Here is a 10693-nt window from a genome sequence, read left to right as displayed (position 1 = left end):
GCCAAGAAAGCCTAAGGACACGGATCACATGTTCAGCAGCAATGACACAGACAGATAAAATGTCTGGAGTTGGTTCTTCCTGTGTGAGTGTGAAACTGGATTTTTGCATTCAGTATTTTGAACTGATTGTTATACTAGTTTCTTTTTCAGTCTTCTCTCAGTCACACTATAACCAGCACTCCACACACAGACACACATAATCTCTACAGGCAAGCGTCTTTATAGATCTACTTCCCTGTCTTTGTTTTTGTGCATCTTTGTTTGGTCTGTCTCCAGTTCTCGTTTTACTTATTTATATTTTCCGTGTGTGTAACTTGTTATATAAAGCTTTACTTATTAACTTACTTATTAAACTTCAGCGTCTTTAGGATAAGTAGTAGATCTCAGCTTTTGACTCAAGTGGAATTGCAATGAATATTTAAATGTATCAATAGCAAATTAATTCATTATGTTGATTTCAGTAATATAGTGGACAGACGGGAAGCTATAGCACAACAGAGATAGGCCTACAGTTAATCCCTATAAACTAGACTGTATATAATCAAAATAAAGTATTTTTTTTTAAACAAACAAGCCAAAAGAGGAGAAGAAAGCTGAAAGAAAACACTTTGTTTCCATGTTCCTCTGACAGGTATAGTTTTGAAGAAAAGACATTCTGCGACCAATTTTATAAACTTGAATTTGAATATGTACAGTTGAAGAGTTGAATGAAAAACAGTATAAAGTGTTGTTGGTCAGCTTAACAGCAGCAAAAAAAAAAAGAAAGGGAAAAAAAGAGAAAAAGTAAAGTGCTTTTGGTACAGTGATATTGCTGGATAGCTTGTGTTAAACATACTGTCAAATTATATTTACTCTTTGTCAACCATTTGCAGAGGAAACCGCACCGACCTCATCGTTGTCCATTAATTCCTGATAATGGACACCTTGTCGGGCTTTATCCCTTACTTACATTTGAGGCAGATGAACAATCATACAGGGAAAGATCCATCACGGAAGACAAAGACAGACTGACTATTTCCAAAAACCCACAGAAACCGTAATTGACCGGCCTGCAACACAGCAGCAGCTGAAATCTTTACAGGTTAATGGAGAGCAACCCTGAAGTATTTTGACTTACGATTTGAACAACATTACACAGCAATATATGTTCCTGCTAAGGGCTGAGGAGATAATGCGTAATGTACAACAGAGTTTTAGGTAATGCTCATTGTACCATAGTGGAGTGATCTTGGACTGCTTTATTAAAATCTTCCTGCTGAGTTTCAACCGAATCACTGTCAGACACTTCTCAAATGGATGCTTCTGAAACCCCATTTTCCCCAAAATAGTTTTTGACAATATATGTGATACAGTATAAATCACAAGTTATTGGCACCTCCACCTTATATGTGGAAATATAAGTGAGGTCCTACATGGCAGCGCATCCATATGGATGATAAATCTGGAGGGGATGACAATATCCAATCGACCCCGGCTTCTTCCAACCTGGCAGTATGTCAATTTCCCCAAGACTCTAAACAGAGAAGGCATCATTTACCCTTCTGTACTCTCCAAGCACTCCTCCGTATTGATTCACTGTGATGTTGAAAAACAATCGGAGACGTGCCACTCTGTAGTCAAAGTGATCAATAATGTGGGCTTGCTTTGTTTTGTTTAATGTGTGTCATGCAGAGCTGTGTTCTTTACCTCAGGTGTAATGGTGAAAGGATTTGGGTTTTTGAAAGCAGTTTTACACCAAAGTGGCTAATATTTGTTTTATTTGTCTGTAAGATCATCTGTTAAGGGCATCTGCTTTTGGATCATCTCTATGGCTTTGGATTTATCTTTAGGGTCAGCTTCAGGGCTTTCACCATTCTTCGCCATCTTGTTTATTTAAACGTAAATGCTTTGTTTTGATTATGTAAGCCTCCATGGATTAAATGTATCTCTTTTGCACAAATTCCACTCGCTGCAATGTCAGTTACTGCTTCTCTGCTAGCTAGTCCATCATGATTGGATGTAGCTACTGCCTGATTATGAATGACCCAAATAGCATTACACTAAAATGTATATTTTTAAATAGGAATAATAAGTAAACAAGTTTTAGCGGTAGGCTAGCTGTGGCTATATCACCAGTTAGTGCTTGATACAGCTCTTTTGCTTTAGCTGTCTATTCAGCTGTTTTCCTGTTTCAGAGTGCAGTAAACGGGACAGCCGTGTCGAGTCCAGAGATCACCAAGTTGCTGTGGTTTAAGCCTTGGATTTTAACTCAGTTTTGTAGTTAACGTAAATTACAATTACATAATATATTTAAATATAATAATAATAATAATAATAATAATAATAATAATAATTAAGATTTTCATCCTGAGAACTGAAAATATGAATATGAATTGCTGTTTGTTTGTATACATAATTGCCAGATAGAGACACCAAAACCAAATTTACACGGTGATGAGACACCAAAACTTGAGTTAAACATTAACCATAAAGTAAAAAAAAAAAAATGTATTCATAAATAATGTCCAAAGAAAAAAATCCCTCTGGGTTATTAAACTAGGCTATATTGTAGCTGCAGACAAAAAGAAACAGTCTGTGTGTTGTTATATATAGGTCAATATCAGCCATCATGTACAGTCTCTCTCCAATCCTGCATAACATATAATGTATGTGAACTTGGATCACCTTGATGGTTCACGGGAGAACACCTGAACTAAGGCATTCCCATACAAACACACACACCTGCGTCTGTGAGTGACATCCTCTGTGTTGAATTCCTACCCACCTGTGTAAGGGCTGTGGGAAGGCAGACAGCTGTACAAAGCTCAGCAGGGACTGTTTTGCTCTGTAATTCTTGGTAAAGTCCCTGTGACGACCTGCAGCGGCCGCTTCAAAGACAGGAGGCCTTTCTCATTACAAATCACTCCAAGTTCGGACTCGCATACTTGGGAGTTGGAAGTTGGCAAGTTCAACTCCAGAGTACCGAGGACGGTGTATCAATTTGCATTTGTGGCCAGCAGCTCACCTGGGCTCTGGTGATCACACTTCAGCACAGCTGTACTCTACTGTACTGTGACAAAGTAGTCTCAACTGTAAGGTCCATTAACTGGACTTGATCATGGGATGCACAACATTATATTTCACTTCTGAGAGGGAGATCAAGTTTTATCTTTCAACGGGAATTAAATCATTCATCATAACGTTACAGAGACATCAGGGCTAGATCCGGGTTTGCAGAGATAAGACTTCAAAATGCTGACTGGCCTATCTTCACAATCTAAATGGTTACATTCTTTCCTGAAATAATATCAACATTATCTAACATTAGCCACCGTAAGCTGTAGCAGCTAAACTCCTGAGTGTATGGAATTGAGCATGGGTGAGTTTCATTTTTTATAAAATAAAAAAATCGAACGTAACATTTGTAATAGAAATAATGTGGTCTTTTGTTTCTTTAAGTTACCGCCACTTTAAATTTTAGTCACTTAAACTGAACGTGTTAATAACAGCAGGGATCGCAGACAGGTTAAGTAATTCAATGCATTTTAAACCACTGCATGTATTTCCACTGACTACCTCTTTTGTGTCTCTTTTAAAAGGCTTTCTGTTTTTGTGTTTTCCACAATAGCTAATCCGCTCACTGTGCAGGTCAAAGTGAATACAACAGACTTCTCAGGTTGTCCTGAAGGGCGTAGCAGTCATTGTCCCACAGGAGAATACAAAGTATTGTCCCAATGTTGTACTGGATCATTGAGGATACAATACATGCAACTAGCTACTGAAGAGCTGTCTTCAAATAGCCTGTTAACTCACCTGGATGGAGTGTGTGTGTGTGTGTGTGTGTGTGTGTGTGTGTGTGTGTGTGTGTGTGTGTGTGTGTGTGCGTGCGTGCGTGCGTGCGTGCGTGCGTGTGTGTGTGCGTGTGTGTGTGTGTGTTTTGCTTTCAAACTTCATATGAGTGACTGTTATTAAATGAAAGAAGGTCCAGTTATTCCACTGGCCTTACTCACCCTGTTACATACAGTATTATAGCCTACATATACAGTAACTGTTGCAGGTTAGGGGTGCTACGTTAGCTTTTTGTTCTTTGTTAGCTTATGTTGTCTCACTGGTAACTGCAGTCAGATAATATTAGCTTTCTTTGTTTGCTGACATTTTCAAAACTAGCAAGTCAACAAAGGGAATAAACTACTTTAATGTCACACTGGCTGGATGGGAAGAATAGGAAAACTTCCTGTTATTCTACTTGCAATTGCTAGTCTTCTAGTTCCACTTGACAAATAGAAATGAAGCCTAAATTAGCTACTTATTACAATTATTTAAAAAATGAAACCAGACTCAAAATAATATTTATCCCTTTAATATTTCAATTACATATATATTTTCCATGCCATTTTATTACATAAGTGCAATGTAAAGTTTCAGCCACCTACAGTTGTGGAGTGTGATGTGCATAACCTCCTTATTGGATATATAAAGTAAAGTTTACTGGATTTGTTTGCATTCAGTTTATCCTAAACATATTTTTTAGTTAATTAATAATAAATTAGTTTATTAATAAATAAACATTTCACATAGTTCAGTTACATTTGACTTAAAAATAGTGCTTCATGTTTATAAGGGCCAAGAATAACTTTTTTGAGTATGCCAGTGATGGTGGCTTTGCAGACATGTTACCACCAGTTGGTTGACACGAATAAACTTCTTTTATAGCGAGTGGGAGATAAGCTGTCAGAAATTCCAGATATCTCTGACTCAGAATTACAAATAGCAAACTGATGTACATTTTTCCCTCTCGGCAGCTTGTAATTAGGGTTTGTACAATTTGACGTGAATGTGGTATAACCCATGAATGTATTATTAGAACTAGAAATCAAACTCAGAGATGGCACCCATTCATCCAGTGACTCTCCACTCTCGGACTTGTTTCCGTGTTGTGTGGTCCATTGCTCATACTGTATACGTTAGTGTCTCTCTCTGACCGTTAACTGAACATGAGATAGTGTCGCGTGCATAACAATGGCTTTTTATGGGCTCTAAGGAAGTTTTACAAATTGTAAATCTTAGTGGTTTAAGAAGATTGAGAATCCACAGCCAGGTTAGCACTACTTAACGTGGGCACTGTAGTGCACTGAGCTAAATGCTAATGTCAGTGTGCTAACTTTCTCACAGTGATGTTTGTATGCTGGTCTTTATCGGGTATAATGTTTACTAAGGTGAAAGGTGAAAAGAGAATCAGGTATTCAATCATCCTGAAATGCACTGAGTCACCATTGGACTGACATTGCCATCTCTGGAGTCATGCTGGTAGTAAGGCCAAAAACACAAATGAAAAAATATAAAAGTATAAAGACTAATAATTGACCTGCTGTTCCAAGGCCCTGCCTGTCAGAGGATTTCTTAGTGTCTTATATAAGTCTTTGAGGAAAATGCTTTGGGATTTTTTTGCTGCCATTGTGTGGTTGCCCACTGGACAACAATGCTTGTTTGTTGGCTTCATCCAGCGTTCAACACATCTGTGCTTAAACTGCCTGCTGCTGCCGTGCGATGCTGTGCCACACCTGGGACATAAACTTGTCTGGACAAACCTCTTTCTCTGTCAACAAAACATTGAGGGGAAATTTTTTTTTTGCAGCAACTACTGTCAACACTTTGAGTGACAGTTCCTCTCGCTCAGCACAAAAAACACTGCAGGAATTCTGTACTCTGCACCAAATATGTGTATGTCCACGGAGAAAACAAACCCCTGCATTGTGCCAATTTAAAACTACACGCACAAACAAAGCAGACGTCAACCAATGGGAACGTCCATACAGTCCCAGCATCTGTGCAGTGTGATTCTGTGCGTTGTGTGAAAGCCAGTGGCAGGGCCATACTCTCAACCTTAACTGCAGGGCAGAGCTCTGTGGCGAGCTGGGTAAGTATAGGGCACGGCAGCACTGTACATTATCACATGGGTGTGGCTACGAGCTTGCTGCTTGAAAAATGTTTTCAATTGAGGAGTAAAGACGGCACGTAAAGTGGCAGGCATGCCTGCACAGGATCGTCGCCTCACTGTGTGACATGGGGAAATTTGAGGGTAATAATAAAAAGTGTTTACCAGTTTAAAGCTGAGTCATTACAGAGGGAGAGTAGCTGCTTCCATGAAACCCAATCAGTCTTATCATATTGTGACTTTTACTGCCGGTTATTGTGGTTCAACCATTGTCTCTAATAAAATCACAGTTTTTTTTGTTGTTGATTGTTTAAAGAGATTATAGGGACCTTTTATGTTCGTTTATTTCTTTTCAGATTTTTTATTGATTTCTTTTTATTGTGTAAACTATGCGGAAAAAAGCGTCTTGGTTGAGAGAAAAACTGGAGAGGCACCAAAGAACTTCAGATGGTTCCTGCTTAGTGGAAACACTATTTGCACCAAAATAAATATTTGGACTCCCTCTCTGTCATAAATGTGCTCTCTGTGTAATAGGATTGGGGGAAATCCCAAATGATGTGTGAATCTGTGTTGACAGCATGCTGACCAATCACTGGCTTCCAGCTTTTTGAGCCCAGTCATAACCGTGTGAAGCAACAATGCAGGAGGAGATAACAAAACATCCAGATTCAGGTGTGTCATGCAGCGTTGAGATCCAGACAAAACACGAGGGAGAGAAATGAGCTTATCTCTTAATGTCTGACATCTCTGTTGCTCGAGAGAAGATCGAGAGAAGAAAGTGGCTGAAACAAAATGTTACATTGAGGGAGATGAGGGGTTGTTTAGGAATGAGATTATCCTGCAGTTTCTCTAATGTATAAAAAGCAAGGTTAAAAAAGTGATGTTTTCTTGTTTTTTCTTTTTAAATAATTACAGAAACAAAGATTAAAGACACTTCCTTTTACAAGTTAATAGGTCTAAGGGTTTCAAATTTTCAAAAAGGAACAGGAAGGAAAACAGCTGTCTGCAGGCCATGCGCATTTTTGAGGGTGTTGGTTTTGAAAAGGTTTCATAAACTCAAAGCTTTTACAATTTCCGGCCTCCATGGAGTCCTTTAACTAAGAAAACAAAATGGGTCTTTATCTGGCTGCATTAATTTGTTATGTTGATATCAATCTGTAGGAGCAGGTGTTACATTTTTCAACCACTGCCCTTCAGTGTTTCAAATCAGAATCTCACATTAGGTGAATTATGCCTGTACACTAACTTACCTAGAGTTAGTGATGCAACGATACTATACCAGAATCGACTATTGGATCCGATGCTGCACTCATATGCTCTGTAGCTGTAATCATAAATGTGGTTTTAAAGTCATTGTTAGAACTGGAATGGCAGTATTACGTGCTCATATCAGTACTCAGTATTGGCTAGTACCCAAATGTAAGTAGCTTACTTGTACTTGCATTTGGTCTGGAAAGAAGAGGTATCAATGCATCCTTAGTTCTTGTACAGTTTAAGCAAACAAAATATATGAATTAGTACAATTTAGAGGTTCACTGCCTGTTTCCCCCTGTTTTCAGTCTTTGTGCTAAGCTAAGCTAATTATTATATTGGCTATTGTTACATATTTACCACACAGACAAGAAAGTGATTATCAATCATCTCATCTGACTTTTTGCAAGAAAGTGAACAAGCATATTTCCAAATGAGTTGATGATTAACATTACTTTCCAGCCAAGCTGAGTTTACTGTCACCTGGCTGTAGCTTATATTTAACAGATATGAAAGCGGTATGAATCCTTTCATCTAACTCTAAGTTAAATGTAGTTTATGAAATATTAAACTATTCCATTCATTTAAAATATTCTTGTGAAGTTGGACCAAAACAAGTTAGGTCATAAAACAGGCAAGAAACACAGAAATGAAAGTACAGCACAGGTGACGTCAGGCCCTTTTAATGACAGCAGAGCTACCAGCCAATCTGTGCTGCACTTGACAGCAGTAAACAATCAGCTGCTTTGATAGGTTATCAGAGTGGTAACTCAAGGTAATAAGACCACCCTGTAAAATGTGCTGATTAGAGCCGCACGGCAGCCACTCCGCTCGCAGGTTATGTGTGTGTGTCTGTGCGTCCTTGCATGCAGACATCCCTTCGTTGACCTTCCATTTTCCTCTGCATCAAATTTTAAACATTTAGCCAAGAATCTTGGACGGCACGCTACAGCTACCGTGCGATTTACTGCGCCGTGTATAGAGGATTTCCAAAACCATACGATTCCATGATGATCTACAGTCATGATGTCATTCATGCAACAAAGACTGGCCTATAATCATTCTGGTCACTTCTTCTCTCTGCTATGATATTCCACAGAGGAGGATGATATATCAGAAGCTGGACACAGCTGTAAATATAGAGACACGCTACCGCGCTGGTAGACCATCTGATAGGTACTTGCAGAACCCAAGGACAAAATAAAAATGACTAATGCTAGCATCGGTCTCTGACATTGTGTGGATGCCTAGGTTTGGAAAACAGAGTTCTAACTTCATCATCAACATGCCTTAGAATCCTCTCAATTGATTGACAATTTAAGCTGCAGAAGTCAATGGACTGTGGTGCAGGGGGGTCCTCAGAAAACTTAGAAAACTAGTAAGTTCTTCAGCAGCCTCACCACAGAATTATAACTCTATGAGCCCGAGCCCGACCCACTGAAAGAGACAGGCAGCCTAAACAAACACGACCCCCTTAACCACCACAACCACACACAAACAACACACACACACACACACACACACACACACACACACACACACACACACATACACACACACCACCGTCTGCTTTCAGAGCGTATCACAGTTCCAGGTCTGCAGCAGGAGGCCAAGAGAAAAGCTCCTGATTAAATAGTTTTGGAACGTGCATCGCTCCTGCTCGGGGAGCTCAGCAGCTTTGAAGCCAGTCGCTGTGTTTGGCTGTTATCTGCTCTCGGGGCTGTAGATAACGCAGTTAGACAGCGTTCAGAGGCGATGTTTACAAACAGTCAGTGGCGCTGTCAGGAGGCATCCATGGTGAAGCAGATATGTGGCTCAACCAAAGGCAAATCAGACAGTGATGATTGGGCAGATGTAGCTTGAAACCTGGATGTGCTTCTACCTGCTGCTGCCAGACACGCCATGAAGCACTTTGTGTAAACTTTGAATCGGCTCTTAGCTGCTCCTGTTTTTCAGTTGATGTCTGTTAAAGGGTCAGTTCACCACAATTACATGATGTAGCATGCAAATACAGCTTTGATTTTACGGTATTTGCCCAGATATTAAGATGAGATTTCTAATTATATATATGTATTTTATATATATATATATATATATATATATATAAATACAATGACGGCAAATAGCACTTATTTTGTGGGGCTCAAAACATCAGAAAATGACATTTTAAAAAGCACAAACCACAACGCCCCCAGTTTTTCTCTGCTGCTTTTCATTCCCCATCTCTCTTGCCCATATTTCCGGTCATAAAGGCATAAAATATCCAGTTAAATTATTTTAAAAACAGAGACAATGTTGTGGTTTGAATAATGCACAGAACACACTGTCAACAGTTTTCAGTGAAACTATTTTCTACCAAAAATATTGCCTCCCTGACTGTGTTTTTTCATTCAGAATAAGTGGGAGACTTAATCAAAACATTTGCTTGCCTTGTATCTCAGATCTCAAGTCCTTGGGCAAACAACCAACTGTCCGCATAGCTACCTACCACTGAATACCACTCGTACTTTTATGTTGTTATTTTGGATATGTGGGAACAAGCAATATACAAATCTTTATATTTAGTGTTTTGAATGCACATGTAGTGTTTTTTTGTTTTTGTTTTTACTTTGTCTTATGTCTGGAAAAATGAAACAACAGCAGTAGGGTGAGGGATTCTAGATAGTGCTGTTGACGGTGTGAAGGCCTCAGTGTGCTTCAAATGATGAGCTTTTTGGATTGTGAGACAGTGTCTGAGACCCCGTCCTCGCACACCTTTATCCCCACTTCAATAATGATTGCTTCTCAACCTCTCTGTGATGGCAGGGTTATCACCTCACTTCAACTATGGCCATTTGAAACAGTCATATTAACTTCCTGTTTGTGTCAAACCCGGCCTCAGGCTTCCCTCAGATATAGTTTTGTATACTATGTAGCCTCTGACTAGTCCTTATGCAAAACTAAATTTGGTGCACCTGAAACACACTCTTTAACAGCAATATAGTGAAATAGTGGGGCAGCTTGTCTTCTGAGCAACATACATGTATATAGACGCATGTATAACACATATAGACTAACACTGAATGGGAGCCAGTGTGAAACATCTACGAAGAAAGGCAATAAGTCAGTTAAGTCCCTCGTTGCTTTCTAACTCAAATCCCATCTGGAGCCGAAAGGTGTCGATACTTCGTTGTCTGCGCCGCCTGTTCACTGACTTATTGAGCAGCAGCTCAATGCTCTGGATCTCCGAGTATGATGTATGACAATACGTGTGTGGGGTCCGCAGGGACCTGAGAGATGCCTGACATTGGGGACACACAACGGGCCTGGTGAGCTGGGCGCTGCAGTCTACAGGCACCACATGTCAGGACATCAAGATGGATGGTAGAGATTTGCTCCGTGTCCAGAGCATGAGGCATAATTTAGCCCAGATGTGAGTGACTCTGTTGGGCTGGTTAGTTAACAGTTTGACTGGTGAGAGATCTTCTAAGTAGGAGTTATGTTTCGTCTCCAGTATTATTGCTTTTATTTACTTTATTAAACGGTTGT

The sequence above is a fragment of the Dicentrarchus labrax genome, unplaced genomic scaffold, assembly GCF_905237075.1.
Source record: "Dicentrarchus labrax unplaced genomic scaffold, dlabrax2021, whole genome shotgun sequence".
Taxonomy (NCBI): Eukaryota; Metazoa; Chordata; class Actinopteri; family Moronidae; genus Dicentrarchus; species Dicentrarchus labrax.
Note: the sequence above shows the minus strand (reverse complement) of the source record.